This window comes from Schistocerca nitens, chromosome 5, assembly GCF_023898315.1.
Source record: "Schistocerca nitens isolate TAMUIC-IGC-003100 chromosome 5, iqSchNite1.1, whole genome shotgun sequence".
Taxonomy (NCBI): Eukaryota; Metazoa; Arthropoda; class Insecta; order Orthoptera; family Acrididae; genus Schistocerca; species Schistocerca nitens.
In genome coordinates, this window is record NC_064618.1 from 449,726,653 (window position 1) to 449,746,346 (window position 19,694).

The window sequence follows — 19,694 nt, forward strand, 5'->3', positions numbered from 1 at the left end:
AGCTGCAAAAAAACTATTCTGTAGTGGAGGTGAGCAACTGGTTAGCTACATTGTACTGAGATCTAAGGAGCTAACTTCCAGGAATGAGTGTGACAAAATGTGACAACATATTTGTAATTGACGATGAGTGAAGATTTTTTTACGGTGGGGATAGAACAGATTTACTGTAGCTTCATACACACAGAGTTGCGCAATGTTGTGTATTGCAGGAGCGGGAATACGGTAGGTTTGTTTCAGGACAGAATTGTATTCACTGCAGTTGTGTTGTCTCGTGTGGCAGTTTTACTCAGTACGTGTGATGTGTGTTTGTAGCAGAGTGCAGCAATCTGTGTGTTTTGCGCTGTCGGCTCCCTGCAGAGCAGAGGGGCAGGAGGCTGATCCTGGCGACTGAGCAGGGAGCAGTGGGGGAGATGAGGGCGCTGCTCGCCGTGGGGGCGAGGGGTGGGGCGAGGGGGTGGACCGCCCTGCACGTCGCAGCATCCAGGGGAGACGTCGAGGCGGGGAGGCTGCTGGTGGATGCGGGGGCGGCTGTGGACGCCAGGAGCAGCTGGCAGCAGTGGACGCCTCTGCGCGTGGCTGCAGAGAGGGCAGAGCCGCTGTGGCGCGGCTGCTGCTGGGGGCGAACGCCGACCCCAACGCTAGGGATGGCAGTGGGTGGACGCCGCTGCACTTGGCGGCACGCTATGGCCACGCAGAGGTGATGGCTGCCCTGCTCGAGGCGGGGGCCGACAGGTGGGGGGGGGGGGGGGGGGGGGCACAGCTGTCGACAGTGGGGCCACAGTGCTGGACCTCGCCACAGAGAACGAAGACAGTCGGCTGATGGAGATGCTGTCATGAGGCAGCCAGTCCAACAAATTCTCTGCAAAAAAACTGAAACAACTTCTCCAGTAATAATTTGCATCCTTCTTCAATAAACATTTCAAAAATTCTATCCTACTGTCACTCACTAATTCCCCCCCCCCCCCCCCTCGAGTAGTGCAAGTAAAACGTCTCGAGTACACTTCTAGACTAAACTTTACAAAAGTCAGCAGCTCATTGTGAACAAACATAACTGATCTATAATATCTAATTGCTGAGAAGTATTTCACACCAGCCAACAAGGTGCTACATCAGACTATTCTAATTTGCAACATACCAAGATCACTGCTATATCAGTTCTATCACCAGAATTTTCGCTTCTTATATCAGACGCAATTTACTTGTGCATATTCAACAAACATTGTACTCTACCGTACCTCCTGTGTTTAATAACAATGGGATATTATTAGCAATATTCACACTACATAATGTGCCTATCATCTGGAACTATACAGTCAGCCCACATTTAACTAAAGACAATCAGAGCACAACCTCACACCTCACAGTTCCCACACAGCCATAACGCTGCTCTTGCAAAACGCGCCACCACCTACCATACAATGTGGACCTTTACTCTGACTTTACTGAATAATGAAGTAGACTTACCCACTCTCTCTTCCACATTCCCCTCCTGTCGGTATGCACTGCATTTGTAGAACACTTCGTTTATGAAGACACAAAAGATCCATTTTGATTCTGATGAAAACCAGTCACCAGATGCTGCAAATTAGTTGGAAAGCAACGATGACACATACAATATGTAGAGGAAATCCTGCCCCTATGCTATTTTTGTTTGTACTTTACATAAAAGACTGCAACAACCAAAGTAATTCTAGTTGTATTCGAGACAACCCTGAGGCCCAAATTTCAGCACATGAAAGCAATTTCACAATGATGCACATGAATCTCGACACTCATCAGTCACGATGGCACAGCTGAGACGGCAACGCAAGTCGTGGAAGTAGAGGCAATACAATTACATTTACTTTGATTCATACATCGAGTAAATAAGTGTAATGAAGACCGTATGTCTATCAAGTCAATTACTCTTACGTTACTCAAGTCCCTTATTTCTGTCTCTACAGTTTCTCTGACTTTAAACAGATTTTAAGTCGGAATAACTCGTCTGTATTTTTTAAAATAAGCAGCTATTCCATATCGCTGCAGGTGCCAACGGGCAGGGCCGGCACTACACTTTCTGGGCTGTGGGTGAATGTTGCTAGGCCTCTCCTCCAAATTTATTTTAAACTTCCTTGATTTGGATAACGTCAGAAAGTGTTAATGCAAAAGATCGGTCAATGGCTTTTTTTTAAGAAACTGTAACTCTCACAGTTTGCATAAATTCCATACTTTACTAAACTATACTTTCTCTCCACCCTTTTTGGAAGCTTAAACTTCTATATCCAGATATATTGAAATGAGTGAACAAATTCTGATCCTGTTGCAATCGTAGCTGATTCAACATTCCGCTCTTGCCCCACTGTCGTTCTGCAACAGTTATTAACTCTTGCAAAAACGCTCAGTGGCCACTCTGCTTGGCGACGCTAACAGGCAAAGTGCAGAACAATTCGTAAGGCCGTCACTGCACTTTGCAGTACGTCACTGAAACTGCACTTACGAAGAGCATCGAGACAGCATAGAAGTGGCTCAGACACAAAAATGGCTTCATGAATCCTTTTTAACAGCAAAATTTCTTCTCTGAGACCCTCCTCATTAACGTCTACACTGTAGAAAGGTTCGTCGTTTTGCACAAGCTCTGCTACTGGAGAGTCTTGTTCGCTTGAGTAGTTCCACAGGAAACGGAATATGTTCATGTTGTGTGTGGCTGCAATCAAGTTTCCTACAGCTGTGTAATAACGTGGGAAACATTTAGCTGAAAACTATTCTTCGAGCTCTTCAGTATCAATACTTACACTTTGCAATTTCACATTTATGCTATTAAATCTCTGTATTATGTCCTTCCAAACTGTCAACAGGAATACTGATTCATCTCTAGTGAGTTGATTCAGTAAACCTGAAGCCTCATTTCACGCTAGTGATTTCTCACAGGTATTATATTGGTAACATGTGTGAGAGCATCGATAACGCTCTCCCAGTTTTCATTTGGACTCTTCTGCCGACTAATGTGTTTTTTTATAAACTTTTGACTGTTTTGCTTCTGGTTTCAGTGAGTTCTTCACTTCAATGCCATGTTATTTCTACAGTTGATGAATTGAGAGGTTACTCCAGTGTTGACAGACAGATGCATATAGTGAAAGAGGACATGCTACTAATCACTTAGGTCTCTATTATGTGTATCTGCCGTGTTCATTAAACTTGTGAAAAAACGCTGAGAACTTACACACCAATTTATCATTTCAGACGAATTCAGTAATTCTTAACTGTGCGTTTAAATGGACGCGAGCTCTCGATAGCACGTGCCAAAGTTAAAACATTTATGCAGTACCTTTTCTTTGGCGTGTTGATTTCCCATGAGGCCTGAACTGAGCTGATCTTCTGCGAACAAGCCTACTAGTGTGATGTCAGAAGTTCGTTGTGGGGCCCGTATTCCTTGTGGTCTCTGCGCCGACAGCAGGTGACATCACAAAGCAGGTAGACGTACGCCACTAAAACATTGCCCTTGAAATGTGTGTTTCAAAGTGGTAGCACAAGACTTGTGTCCCACAGGTGGTTGTAGGTTTGCATTATGGTTGGTTGGTCCCATCAGATTAGGGAAGGATGGGGAATGAAGTCGGCTATGGCCTTTCAGAGGAACCATCACAGCATTTGCCTGAAGCCTGAAGCGATTTAGGGAAATCACATAAAACCCAAAACAGGATGGCCGAACGTTGACTTGAACTGTCGTCCTCCTGAATGCGAGTCCAGTGTGCTGACCACCGTGTGACCTCACTTGGTTTTGCAATATGGAACAGACGTCACCATCTGAGATTTTTCCAGCATACCTCCAACTCTCGACAACCCTCATGGTGCTGAACTGCATGTTAATGATTTGTTGATGAAAAGCAAAGGAACTGCGAGAGCACGTCACTGGAGGAACTGTAGCTGTGCTGGGGGATTAGGAAAAAATATATTTACTCGACTCTCAGTATTTCAATTGTGTGTGACACCGCCCCAGTGTGAGATTTACTGAAAACATTATTAACTCGCAAGATGTGTTATTACAAACGAGTGGCTGTATGGAATCAGCATCAGGGAAAGCGAACAGTACAGTTCAATTCCCTGTGAGGTTTCTAGGGAAGTGTGGTGCATTGGTAAAAGAAATCACATACAAAACGCCAGTGTGACCAGATCTAGAGTACTGCTCCAGTGTTTGGAATCCGTATTAAGTAGACATGGCAGTGTAAGCCAAGAAAAAATCAGTAGACATGTTCCTATAATCACAGCAGGCTAGTAAAGTACATACAAAAGTGCTACTAAGATACATGAGGAGGTTAACTGTACTCGGAAAACTCTACTGGGTAAATTTGGGGACCTGGTGTTGCACAAAACTTGTGCAGTAGTTCTGCTGCCTCCAATGTTTGTATCATGTAGATTCCATAAGAAGAAGATGAAAAGAGATGAGAGAACATGCTAAGGTGTACCATTAGATTATTTTCCCTCACTCCATATACAAAGGCAATAGCACATGGAACGTCTAGTATTCGTATCAACTAGCCTTGACCATGCAGTTCACATTGGGGCCTGCAGTACATACACATCTGTAGAAATCTGCAGCAAGAAAATTATATTAATTATGTCTTTATTTCAGCAATCAGAGGTAATTACATTAAGTGCTGTCAGTCTGCAGGTAAAGTACTTTTAAGTGGGAACTTGAGCTTTCAGATGCCTGCACGATTTCTTCATCGTAGCCTTCTCATGGACAGGATGGTGCAAATGTCTTAAAGCAGGAATTCGTACACCCATTGTGCGGCCTCTGTACGTGTGCATGGTGATCATATCCCATACTGATGTCGGGGTACATGCGCAGGAAACAGTGGCGTTTTGTAGCACATGTGTTTCAGGACGATTTTCTCAACGTATCACCAATACCGTGGACATATAGATCTGTGTCGTGTGTTTTCCCTACGTGCCTATGCTATTAGCGCCGGTTTTGTGCAGCGCCACAGAGAGAGAGAGAGAGAGAGAGATATATATATGAGGTGTCTATGTGCACATATGCACGTTCCTAAGAGAGGCGATTAAAACGTAAATTCCGTTTTCTGAAGTTGTAAATTATCTTTGGATACACTATACCACGGATGGGGTAATGTTCCGTTTCACAAGTGTTCCCACAAACGTGACGTCATTGTGACGTCACATAAAATATCGGTGACATCATGATTGGCTATTGACTTTCATTAGCTATCGGCCGGCCGCTGTGGCCAAGCGGTTCTAGGCGCTTCAGTCTGGAATCGAGCGACCGCTACGGTTGCAGGTTCGAATCCTGCCTCGGGCATGGATGTGTGATGTCCTTAGGTTAGTTAGGTTTAAGTAGTTCGAAGTTCTAGGGGACTGATGACCTCAGATGTTAAGTCCCATAGTGCTCAGAGCCATCTGAACCATTAGCGTTCGATACGGGCCACCATAGACCACAGACAACACTGACTGTGCGTGACGTCATTACACTGAAACCAACATCTAAATCACGTAACTCGGGACAGGACGCCGAGTTTCTGTTATTACGCCCTGTGTGGAGTAGATAGAGTTTTTTTCATTTATAACTGAGCCGGCCGCTGTGACCGAGCGGTTCTAGGCGCTTCAGTCTGGAACCGCGCGACCGCTACGGTCGCACGTTCGAATCCTGCCTCGGACATGGGTGTGTGTGATGTCCTTAGGTTAGTTAGGTTTAAGTAGTTCTAAGTCCTAGGGGACTGATGACCTCAGATGTTAAGTCCCATAGTGCTCAGAGCCATTTGAACCATTTATAACTGAAATGAAGCTTTGATTTTAACAAGAAAATAATTTGCCTTATTGCTATTACGCATGTAAAAGTGCAGTTAATCTGTTTTCTCCGAAATTCCTAACATTAATGCGATGGTTATCGTTTTTACGTGTGGCCAGATGAAACGAACTGACAGTTCTGTTTACAAGCAACAGAATCGAAGTTATTTAGTGAATATATGCCCAAAGAAGTCTTGTTTTGCCCCTGCACGCTTCACAAACGGATGAAAATCTCAATTCTGAAAGTGAACTGTTTCAAAATACTACAGAGGTATTTTGATGATTTGAAAGTTTGGTTGGATGTTGGTCCTTGGATGCAAAACTTGATGAATGACTGAGATTTTAAGGAGACATATTGTTAACATCCAGCTCACTACGCAAGTATAATCAACGTTTTGTAATATATTTTGCTTCCTATCTTTATTTCATTTCGGTATCTGTACTAGACTGAGAAAAAGTCAGAAAATACATGCGCTTATTTTGTGTAAATACCTGACATTATGCACATAAACGAATTTCCTTTCTTACAAAAGCATATAATATTTCACACACATTTTCTGGAATCGTTAGAAAACTAATGCTGCGTGCGGAATTATTATTTTGTCTTCCACTCCTGAGGAAGTGGTGACGGACAAGAAGTCACAGTGCCAAAAAAAAAAAAAAAAAAATTAAATACTAACAACTACTATTCTGTCGCTTGTTAGAAAGAACTGTCGATACGTTTCAACTTGACCACATGTAAAAACAATAACCATTGCTTTATTTATCAGGACTTTCGGAGAAACTACGTTAACTGCGGTACTACAAGTGTAATAGTAGTACTACAGTTCGTTGAATTGTCAAAATCAATGCTTGATTTCAGCTGTAAATGGGAAAAACTCTAACTGTCAGCTCCACTTTACACAGCGCGTAAAGACAGGAACTCAGCTTTCTGCCACAAGCGACGTAATTTAGATATTGGTTTCAAGCGTTAACACGGCATAGATACGGACATGCGCGGTCTATGTTATACATGGTCTATGCGGGCGACTCATAAGGCTTCACTCACGCCTACCGGAGATTTACAAAAACACGTCATTCTTGGAATTATTATCGCTGTAATGAAATGTTACAAATGGTTTATCAACGGTTAACACCTTTATATAAGAGTTTGAGAGGTGCCGGGGCTAGCAGTGTATTTAACACTAAATTCTTCTAGAATCTTCATATACAAAGGATGCCCTAAGCCCCCCCTATTCTAACTCCGACTTTTTGCTGTTGCACATGGATTAAAAAGAAACGCGAACTGCCTGTAATCGACCCTGCAAGTGGAGTAGAAAAGAGTTTGGCACCTGCAATATCTAATTTGATAAATAAGTTAAATAAAGGAAAGTTTCATTAACGTAGTGAGAAATGATAGGGTTGCTCTACCGATTAACAGGGTGAAAGTTCTGTCCAAAATAACAATATGATTTATTATAACTCAAAATAATAAACAAAAACACATGAAACATTTACAATACATCAAATTCGCTCAAATTGGATACTCAAATAAATGCTGTGAAGGTGAAGTTGTCCCTAAACTAGATTGTGACATTTATGACGAAGTGGTATGTGGAGCCACTTCCTTGCAACTCAAGTCTTAAGACAGACACACAGCCAACCCAGCATTAATTGCTGCTACATTAGTGAGAACTCAGACAATGAACACCCAAGACAGATCAAAGTTAGAAAAGACAAACAGGCGCGCTCTGCTGAGCTCGGATTATCACCTAGCAAAATTGCCTGCTTTGCTGGTGCTGCGGACGTACATTACCAAGCTGTCTTCTTGACTGCACATACACGATCTGGCATACCGGAGGCGATGGCTGGTTGCTTCGACGTCCCGTCGTGGTGATGATAATGTCGCGAGTATAGCCCGAAACAAATTATCCCGGCCTGGTTGTTCCACACTAAAGACTTCCTAGCAATACAAATGCGCCTCTGAGGGAGACGAAGAAGGCTCGCCACACAATCACTGACGGTACAGTGGTTGATTTTAATAATCGAAGTCACACAGTAACTCCGATACAGTCAACTTTAGCCAAAACTGCTCAAGACAGACAACATAGGCCTCTTGTACGCAGAAGGCTCAATTGCCAACTGTACTCGGAAAGTTACGTTGAAGTCGAAACTTCAGCAACTTCGTCAAACAGTTACAATTAAATAAAAGTATATTAGACAGCCAACGGAAGGCAGGCTGTCCAGAGCAGCGAGAGCTCAGTCTTGTAACCTACTCCGGCCGAAAGGCGAGAGCCGACTACCCCACAAGAGCACCCGTACAAACCGAACACAGAACATTCCCGCCCCCACGACAGTGGCCGTGGTTAACCATTCCAATCAGCAACTCGAAAACCGGCGGAAAATTTCACTCTATTGCCGGAGCACTACCATTCCACCAATTGAGATTCTTGGCGCCAATTTCTGCGCTGATTTTGCTACGTCACGGAGCTATGCCCTGAGCAAGCCAATCACAGTTACTATACGGCAGAAAACGCGGGAATTTGCGCGCCAAGGCTGCTTGGGAACACAAGTCATTCCCATGCCTCGCTGGTAGCCCGCCAGAAAGTGTTTTCGCTAAGTTTCTGCGAAGTAACGGAACCTCTGGCCCAGCCGCTACTTCAGGCCCCTCCGGGCGTGTCTTTTGACAATGTCGGCGTCTGGAAAGCATTCACTCGACTCCCTCACACCTGTCGGCTTACCCTTTCAAGATCAGCAGATCCCGCCTGTCACCGGACCACCTGGATGACGAGAGACGCTGCGTGGGAAGTCCGCGTGTGAAGGAATAGCAACTTTTCACCGCATGCAATTAGAGAGGAAAATCGTAAGATAGAAATATGAGAGGGGGCTCATGCCACCTCTCAAGTGCTGTCTCAGGGGGGAGATATTATCATCAGTAATTTACAAATTAAGCATGAAACACGGAAGTTTCGTAATTTGCAGTGTGCCATTTGAAAATTGATCGCAAACACGTCACCATTGTCATTAAATGACACTTAGTAACGTTTCAGCGGCATAAGACTGCAAGTGAGGATGTGATAACGCAAACACGAAACGAGTCCCACAAGATTACCCCGGACATGCACTATTTTTCGCGTGCAAAGACCTACTCGGTGATTTGGGTTAGCGGACACGCAGTCCGCTACCTGTGTGGTGGTGGTGACAAATCAGCACTCGATTTCTGGCAGTACCTTAACCACCGACACTGCACAGTTGGCAGGAACGCAAAGTACCAGCAGTACTTCTCGAAATTTCTCCTGAGCGCTATCCACAACAGCTCTCACAGCTGGATCATCCAGGTCAGCAGCAGCTGACAGAAAATTTGGTCTCCTCAACGGCTATTCGTACACACTTCCGGGAAGATGTGCATCGAAGGTCTACCGCTGTGTCGCCACCACGCAGGATTTTCTTTCCCGCAGATGTCGAAGGCGATGACCAGTCTTTGCGAGGACGTGCGGGTAAGATGAAGATGGATTCATTCATAATTTTAAAAAAGTAAATGAATACTATTGAAAAATAAAAAAAACAAGAGGCATATTCCTTGTATTCTCCTTCCCGCCGGCCGGAGTGGCCCTGCGGTTCTAGGCGCTACAGTCTGGAACGTAGCGACCGCTACGGTTGCAGGTTCGAATCCTGCCTAGGGCATGGATGTGTGTGATGTCCTTAGGTTAGTTAGGTTTAATTAGTTCTAAGTTCTAGGCGACTGATGACCTCAGAAGTTAAGTCGCATAGTGCTCAGAGCCATTTGAACCATTTCTCCTTCCCTGTTTTTTTTTTTTTTTGTGTCTGTGTGTTTTTAGAAGTTACTGGAGTCTTTCTTGATAGGGGCCAACGTCTGAAATAATGTTGGAGCTTTTCTTTTGGGGACTCTTATTAAAAATTTTAGGGTAAAAGTGGCGGTGGCATTAGCTTACCTATCTTTGTAGTTTTAGGTAATTTCAGCAATTCTTGGATAGAAAAGAGTGTTGGCAACTTAGCCTTTCGCTCAGTAGGAAATATTTGCAAACCACACCCGACCATTTTTTGTATATAATTAAGAAATTTAAACTGCATTGGTACACTTAACACTGTTTTGTGTGATGACAAATTGGCTAAAAAAAAAGGTAACTGCTAACATAATGGATAACGTGGTGGTTTCAGAAATCGGAAGTTGTGGGTTCGCATCCCGTCACGTGCGAACATTTTTTTTTTTTCACGTTAACGTTGTGAACAAATTCTGGGACTTCCTTATGAATGTAATACTAGTATGTTGTGCAATCATACTATTTATATTATTTGCAATACATGCTATTCACATTCGATATGGTTTGAGAACGAAGGATGAAGTAAATATTTAGCGTTTTCCGAGTATGTGGTTAGGCAGGAACCTAAGAGGACAGCTATAATCCCTGTGAGTGTATGAACGAGTAATAACATTCGTATTCTTCCTTGTCACAAAACCGATAGCCGATCATGCTATTGTCGATACTGCTCGTGACGTCAAAATGTAGTCATATTTGAGGGAGGTAGTGAAGGCAACTTATTCGCGTTTCACCAATTTATTTCGAAGCAAAACATAAAGTAGGTCTATTAACAAATCGACGATGTCGTTAATACGACGTTCCGACACTGCCGTATCATTTCCTAATCACCTGTAATGCCGCGCGGTCTAGGGTGCCTTTCATGGCCCGTGCGACTCCCCCCGTCTGTGGTTCGATTCCTCCCTCGGGCGTGGGTGTGAGTGTTGTCCATACCGTAGGTTAGTTTGAGTTAGATTGAGTAGTGTGTAGGCTTAGGGACCGATGAAATCAGCATCTTGTTCCCAAAGACCTTTCCACAAATTTCCAAATTTCTTTAATCAGTAATGCTAAAACAGGAAGCGAGAAAATGAAAGTACTTTTTATTTGTAATAATTATCTTTCAAAATAACAAAGGAAAACAGTAAAGTAATTCGAGAACTGACAGAACACAAGAATCCGAAAAACCTTATACATACCTTGTATTCCCTCACATAAGTGCCGGTAATACCTGGAGATAGTGTACCCATGAACAAAAGTTGTTTCAGGTCGATGTTTCAAGCTGGTGACCGATTTTAGGATGGTGCACTAGAAGCCAGCAAAAGCAACCAAAGCGGTGTGGCCGCGCGGCTAGAGGCGCCATGTCACGGACTGCGCGGCTCCTCCCGCCGGAGGTTCGAGTCCTCCCTCGGGCATGGATGTGTGTGCTGTTCTTAGCATAAGTTAGTTTAAGTAGTGTGTAAGTCTATGGATCGATGACCTTAGCAGTTTGGTCCCTTAGAAATTCACACACAATTTGAAAAGCGACTTCCGGCTATTTCTGCTGTTTTGTTGTTGTGAGACATAAGATTGTGTTTTGTACAGCGTTTGTAAGAATTAAGAGCTATGTACACATTTTTAACTGGTGTACAATAGACTCAATACCAGTGCTATTTTCAAGATACTGTTAACTCTTCAGTTACGGAGTTTCATGGTAACTTAACATTCTGTATTTTTTTTTAAAGTGGTTAAACGACTTGACTTGTGAATGAGTAAGCCAGACATTCTCAGTCTTGCTTCATCTTGTAGCTTGAAATGGAAACACTTTTTGCCGTGAAGCACGTGATATTTGCAAATGAACTGAGTTTATTTACGGTCTTGACTAATTTCCATTTCTCGAAAGCGGCAAATTTGTTTTAGTTGCCAGTAGGTTCTATTTCAGAATGTCTGTAAGATGTAACACGTCTTTGATGATACTACTTTTTACTTTGATTTCACTTACTATCAGTATGCAGTACAGACATAATATAACATATAGAGTATTAATTTCTCGATTAAATTTGAATAGAAACTTTGTGGCCATGCTGCACCTTAGAACAATTTTTCACATTTCGATAAACCTCACTTTTTCGGAGTAAATTCAGTAAAAGAATGCATTGCGCTTACAATGAGGTGATAAAAGGCATGGGATGCCTCCTGATATCGGATCTCTTTTTCCCCACTGTAGTGCATCAGTTCGACTTGGCGTGCACTCAGCAAGTCGTTGGAAGTCCTCTGCAGAAATACCTGAGCCGTGCTGCCCCCGTAGCCATCCATAATTACGAAAGAGTTGCCGGTTCAGAATTTTGTGCACCAACTGAAAAAAAAATGGCTCTGAGCACTATGGGACTTAACTGCTGTGGTCATCAGTCCCCTAGAACTTAGAACTACTTAAACCTAACTAACCTAAGGACATCACACACATCCATGCCCGAGGAAGGATTCCAACGTGCGACCGTAGCGGTCACGCGGTTCCAAACTGAAGCGCTGGTGGGCGGTTTACGGGTTTCAATCACCTCGGGGTATGACCATTCGGTGCATTTGACCTACAGTCGTCGCACGGTGGCGCTAGCAGCAGTCCACATACGCAGAGGGGTGTTGGTGCATGTCAGAGTACGGTGCACCGAGCAGACGTTTTCAGACGAGCTAATGGTGACTGTGTGTTGAAAATGGCTCAAAGAACATATATTGATGACGTTATGAGGGGTAGAATACTAGGGCGACTGGAGGCTGGTCACACACAGCAGGTCGTAGCACGGGCCCTCCCTGTGCCACAAAGTGCGATTTCAAGACTATGGCAACGATTCCAGCAGACAGGAAACGTGTCCAGGCGCTACAGTACGGGACGTACACAGTGTACAACACCACAAGAAGACCGATATCTCACCATCAGTGCCCGCAGACGGCCACGGAGTTCTGCTCGGGACCTTACCGCAGCCACTGGAACAGTTGTCTCCAGACACACAGTCTACAGACGACTGAACAGACATGGTTTATTCGCCTGGAGACCTGCAAGATGCATTCCACTGACCCCTGGTCACAGGACAGCCTTTAAAGCCTGGTGTCATGGTCATTGGAGCAGTGGTCCCAGGTTATGTTCACGGACGAGTCCAGGTATAGTCTGAACAGTGATTCTCGCCGGGTTTTCATCTGGCGTGAACCAGGAACCAGATACCAACCTATTAATGTCCTTGAAAGGGACCTGTATGGAGGTCGTGGTTTGATGGTGTAGGGTGGGATTATGATTGGTGCATGTACACTCCTGCATGTCTTTGACAGAGGAACTGTAAGAGCTCAGGTGTATCCAGACGTCATTTTGCACCAGTATGTCCGCCTTTTCAGGGGTGCAGGAGGTCCCACCTTCCTCCTGATGGATGATAACGCACGGCCCCACTGAGCTGCCATTGTGGAGGAGTACCTTGAAACAGAAGATATCATGCGAATGGAGTGGCCTGCCTGTTCTCAGGACCTAAACCCCATCGAGCACGTCTGGGATGCTCTCAGTCGACGTATCGCTGCACGTCTTCAAACCCCTACCGCACTTCAGGAGCTCCGACAGGCACTGGTGCAAGAATGAGAGGCTATACCCCAGCGGCTGCTCGACCACCTGATCCAGAGTATGCCAACCCGTTGTGCAGCCTGTGTACGTGTGCATGGTATTCATATCCCATATTGATGTCGGGGTACATGCGCAGGAAACTGGCGTTTTGTAGCACATGTGTTTCGGGACGGTTTTCTCAACTTATCACCAATACCGTGGACTTACCGATCTGTGTCGTGTGTGTTCCCTATGTGCCTATGCTACTAGCGCCAGTTTTGTGTAGTGCCACGTTGTGTGGTACCACATTCTACAATTATCGTTAATTTATGAGCACGAGTGTACATCATACTCCGCAAGCCACCTAATGATGTGTGGCGGAGGGTACTATCGGTACTACTATGTGATCCCTCCAGCCCTGTTCCACTCGCGAATAGTGCGTGGGAAAAATGACTGTCGGTAAGCTTCTGTATTGGCTCTAATTTCTCGAATTTTCTCCTTGTGGCCAGTACGCGAGATGTATGTGGGGGGAAGTAATATGTTGTCCGACTACTCATGAAAAGTGCTGTTCCGACATTTCAGTTGTAAATCTCTGCGTGATGCACATCGCCTCTCCTGTAACGTCTGCCAGTGGAGTTTGTTCAGCATCTTTAACGCTCTCTCACCGGCTAAACGATCCAGTGACGAAACGGGCCGCTCTTCGTTGCACCTTCTCTATCTTCTCTATCAGTCCTACCTGATAGATGAACAATACTCAGGAATCGGGTGAACAACCGCCTTATAAACCACTTCTTTCGTGGATGAGTTACATTTCCTTAAGATTCTTCCAGTGAATCTGAGTCTGGTGTCTGCTTTTCCCACTATCTGTTTTATGTGGTCATTCCACTTAAGGTCGCTCTGGCGCCGGCCGTTGTGGCCGAGTGGTTCTAGGCGTTTCAGTCTAGAACCGCGCTGCTACTACTGTCGCAGGTTCTAATCCTGCCTCGGGCCTGTAGAAGAAAGGTGCCTAATATGAGACACCCTTTTGTAAACCCATTTGAAAGACCTAAAAGTAAATGCAATTGTATTTTTTATGATGGTAATAAGATCTTGCATTATTTAATTTTATGATACAATTATCGTATTTGCAATAGTAAACAATCTTTCAGAGTAGTTATTAAGTCTTCACAAACAAGGCATTTCGTAGAAATGAGATCAAGGTTTCCTAATATGAGACAGTTTTTTTTTTGAGATGGGGCCCCTCCACGCCCGCACCAACGCGGTGACCAAACCAAAATTTCTACTGTCACCTCCGTAAAACATGTTAGTTATCTAGTAAGTGGATCACGGGATGCTGGGCTGTGATGTTATCCGTGCGTCTGGGTAGGACTACGCATTAACACGGTCCATCAGGTGATAGATAGTGGACGAAACGCGAGTGAGGGTAGCGATTTGAAGAGCAGAGGGAAAAAAGTGCCATGGCTCGTGCCGTGAGAAAAAAACCTCTGCGACAGTGGGATGGGTAGTAAGAGCAGTAGTGGCTTACTAGCTGCGATAGCTCATGCAAGGTTGGATTTGTTAGTATAGGTATCATGCATCATTACCGTGACAAGCGATGACGATGTGTCCCAGTTGCTGCAGCTGCTACATTCCTGGAACAATCAAGACCGTTATACAGTAGTGGGAGATCGGCCATAGATCATCTCACTGTGTGGCGGATGTGTGGAGCTTGTTTGCATGCAGTGTACGGTATGGCTTCCCTGTGTGGTGCCAGTTATTCGGCAGTGTATTTCAGCTGGATATCCAGTAATGGTGTCTGATTAACAGGGGCTCGCCTGTGCCGTTATGTTTGCGTATGCTTGGCCATAGATGTTATGTCCTTACAAGTATGTCTTTTGGTCTTTTGTGTTTCCATCTATGGTTGTGGTCGTAGTTCCCCAGATTCAGAATAAACGGGTTCTGCGAATGTCTGGAGTTTCTGTATAGTCTTGTGGTGAGTTTGTGGATTACCTCCGTGAGAGTCTCAAGTCGGTATTCCCGGTGAAGGTCCGCGATGCGTGTGTATCGTGGAGAATTGCTTATGATTTTGAGTACTTTGTTTTGTATGAGCTGCAGACGGCGCAGGCGTGTAGGTGCAGCGTATCCCCAGACAGGAGCTGCGTACGTCATCAGGGGTCGGATAAGTGTCATGTGCATGGACCAGTAATAATATTTTGCAGTAATTATTTTATTACATAATAATGACATATGAAAATAAAATTTTTACATGTTCATTCATTTCTGTTATCCTTCACTCGTTTCACACTACTTAGGTTTATATTTACGGCATCCGGGGCAAACAAAATTGTCTTCTGTGACATCGCTATCTTCGTGAGCCCAGGGATAACATTTCGTGCACTGTGCCCATTTCTCCCCGTGTTTGCCTTCAGAAAAGCGCCCAGTACAGAACAGACACTCTGCATCATCGTCATCACTGCTGTCTGAATCCCCACTGTCATCAAGATGGACATCGGATGCCGAGTCACTAGACGATTCTTCTGCTTTAGGTCTACCATTGGAAGATTTTCCACTCTTCTCCCCAAATAACTTTCGCGCTGCGTTCTTAGCTTCAGCCTCTGATTTCTTCTGTTTACACTCTTTGCAATTGCTTCACATGAGGAGTTGAAGTTAGTAACGCAGCAGAGCACGAACGCGATGTTTGACCTATTTGACTAACTCCAGGTGGTTTTGCGATGTGTGGGAGAGGTTTGATGTTTGCCGGGCTGACAGCTTGACCATCACCATCAGTAGTTTCATTTTCGTTTTTGGCATCTCTTTCTTGAAGAGCGTTAGCATGGCGATGAATTGAAAATTCATGTTCCCTAAAGATGTTTCTGTTGCATGGGATGAGACCTGTTTTTTCTGAAGGCATTCACAGATGCTTCCATTGTTGCTGCTCGGTTGTAAGCTGCCCCAAATAACTTGGCTATTAATAATGGGGTGATAACACGACCTGGGTTACTTGCCAACCACGTTTCTATCTCTTGGGCATAGTGGGTTTTCAAAGGCCCCATAAATCCGACGTCAAGTGGCTGCATTTTATGCGTTAAGTGAGGTGGAAAACATACTTCATGAACATTGTTTTCACGTGCTTTATCTAACACATCGAGATTCTTTGTGTGGGAATAATGCCCATCAAGAATCAAAATGACAGGGTCATGACTCACAAAATGATCAAACCACTGAGTAAAAATGTGAGTTTGTATCCAGCCACTTGGATGACAAGCTGATATTGATCCTGCAGGTGCACCATCCATCAAGTTCCTGAAAACATTCCAATTTCTGATCATAAGACCAGTCAAAGTAATCCCTGTTTATCATAATTTAATCGAATTAAAATAAACGTAGTTGTCAAAATTTTACTAGAATTAATGCTAAAATATTGTTATCTCATGACAGCATTGCGTAAATTACATATAACAAATCGTGAGAGAACGAGTCCCCCCAATATGGGACAGGTATCGTAATATGCGACACTGTCGCGTATTTGGATCCCCATACTATCGCATATTAGGAATTTCGCCATCTTACACAAAGAATCACGTACTTGCTAACAACGTTCGTTGGAAAATGAACCTAATTGTCAATAATTATAGGTAATACCGTTACAAATAACAACAATAAAAGAGTGCTGTAATATCCACTTACCTCTAAGCTGAAATATTGTCTCAACACCGATGACGCAAAAACTCCAAACACAAGAAATTTTGTATCAACCTCTACGTACTGTGTCCGGCTCACATATGGCTTCCTACTCGCTGTGTCGTCGTCTGGCACACAATAGACGTGTTTAAGAAACTCTCCACCAGAGTGCAACCCCTAACATTAGCATAGTTGGGGTGTCTCATATTAGGGAACTATCGCATAATAGGCACCTTTCCTCTGTGTGTGTGACGTCCTTAGGTTAGTTAGGTTTAAGTGGTTCTATGGGACTGATGATTTCTGATGTTAAGTCCCATAGTGCTCAGAGCTATTTGAACCATTTTTTAAGGTCGGTCTGGATAGTTACGCATAGATATTTTACGGCAGACGCTACCTCCAGCTGTTTGTCATCAATAGTGTAGCTGTACAGTAGTGGATTTCTTTTCCTATGTATGCGCGACATGTTACATTTATTTAAGTTCAAGGTTAACTGCTAAAGTCTGCACCATCCATCAATTCTCTGCAGGTCGTTCTACAAATTCTTACTATCTTCTGGCGTTGCTGCTTTGGTGTAAACAATTGCATCATCTGCGGTTAGCCTTAAAGAGAATCCTACGCTTCCTACTAGATTACTTATATATACTGTAAACAGCAACAGTCCTATCACCCGTACCTGTGGTACTCCGGATACTACCTTTACATCTGTCGATTTAGTTCCGTTAAGAGCGACGTGTTGAGTTCTAACTGCAAGAAAGTCTTGAATCTAATCGCAGGTCTGCTCCGATTCTACGTAAGATCGCATTTTTTTTCATGAAACGGCAATGCTGGACAGTGTCAAATGCCTTACTGAAATCGAGGAGCACGGCATCAGCCTGAGCGCCGTTGTCCACTGAGCTGTGGATCTCATGGAGGAACAGAGCGAGCTGAGTTTCACAGGATCTCTGTTTGCGGAACCCATGTTGATTTTTATAGAGGAGATGTCCATTTCGCAAACAACTGCGGCCCGGTGACAAGGTGCATTGTTATCCTTAAAAACTCTATCGTTGTTTGGGAACAAAAAATATCCATGTAGCAGAAATGGAAATGCCGTGTGGCTAGGGCCTGCCGTCGGGTAATCCGTTCGCCTGGTGCAAGTCTTTCGGGTTGACGCCACTTCGCCGACTTGCGTGTCGATGGGGACGAAATGATGATGAAAGACACACAACACCCAGTCATCACGAAGCAGAGAAAATCCCTGGCCCCGCCGGGAACGGAGCCCAGGACCCCGTGCGCAGGAAGCGAGAACGCTACCGCAAGACCACGAGATGCGGACCATGTAGCAGAAAATACGTAGGGCGTTTGAAAAGTCCGTGCACAGTCCGAGAGATGGCACCACCGGCGAATATCGAGGTCATCTTTAGTTAGTAGCATCTTTGGAAAGAACGCACACCAAGTTTCCGCCATATTGGTCTATTTCTTGTGTTTGGCATTCGTGTGAATCAAGGAAGTCGAGTGATTGTCAAAAACTGGACGAAAAAGGAATTTCGTGTGGTGATTAAACATTACTTTATGAAAGGCAAAACGTCTCAGGCGGCTAAAGAGAAGCTTGATAAATATTACGGTGACTCTGCACGTTCGATTAGAACAGTTCATAAGTGGTTTCAAAATTTTCGGAGTGGCCATATGGGCACAAGTGATGCTGAACTTTCTGGATGCCCTGTGGAGGTTATGACTCCAGAAATCATTGATAAATTCCATGAAATGGTGATAGATGACAGAAGAGTTAAGGTGTGTGAGATTGCTAGTGCTGTGGGCATCTCGAATGAACGAGTACATAATATTTTGCATAAAAATTTGGACATGAGCAAGCTATCCGCAAGATGGGTTCCGCGATTTCTCACGCTTGACCAAAAACGGAATCGTGTGAAGTGTTGCAAGGATGGTTTGCATATGTTCAGGAAGAATCCGCAGGACTTGTAGCGTCGTTTAGTCACTGTGGATGAAAGATGGACACATTACTGTACTCCTGAAACCAAACAACAATCTAAACAATGGGTTACCAATGGAGAATCTGCACCAAACACAGCGAAGACCATTCCTTTGGCTGAAAAGGTTATGGCGAGTGTCTTTTGGGATTCACAAGGGATAATCCTCATTGACTATCTGGAAAAGGATAAAACTAATACAGGTGCATATTATTCATCGTTATTGGACCGTTTGAAAACCGAGCTGCAAGAAAAACTCCGGCAATTGAACCGCAAAAAAGTCCTTTTCCATCACGACAATGCACTAGCACACACCTCAGCAGTTGTGGTCGCAAAATTAATGGAATCATGATTCCAACTCGTTTCACATCCCCCCTATTATCCAGACTTGGCTCCCTCAGACTACTTCTTGTTCCCCAATTTGAAGAAATGGCTGGCGGGACAAAGATTTTATTCAATGAGGTGGTGATTGCAGCAACTAATGGCTACTCTGCAGACTTGGACAATCCTTACTATTCGTAAGGGATAAACAAATTAGATCAGTGTTGGACGAAGTATGTAAGTCTAAAAGGAGACTATTTCGAAAAATAAAAAAGGTTTACCACAAACATGTAAATAGTTTTTAATTTTGCATGGACTTTTAAAATGCCCATCATACGCATTCTCAGTTAATAGCCGGTTCAGTTGGACCAGAAGGCCCAATGCATTCCATGGAAACACAGCCTACACCACAACGGACTCACCAGAATCCTACACAGTGCCTTGTTGACAACTTGGTGCCATAGCTTCATGCGATCTGCGAGACACTCGAACCCTATCAACAGCTCTTACCAACTGAAATTGGGACTCATCTAACAGTGTGGAGTCAAACCGATACGGTCGCGAGCCCAGGAGAGGCGCCATATGCAGTGTTGTGCTGTTGGTAAAGGCACTCGTGGTGGT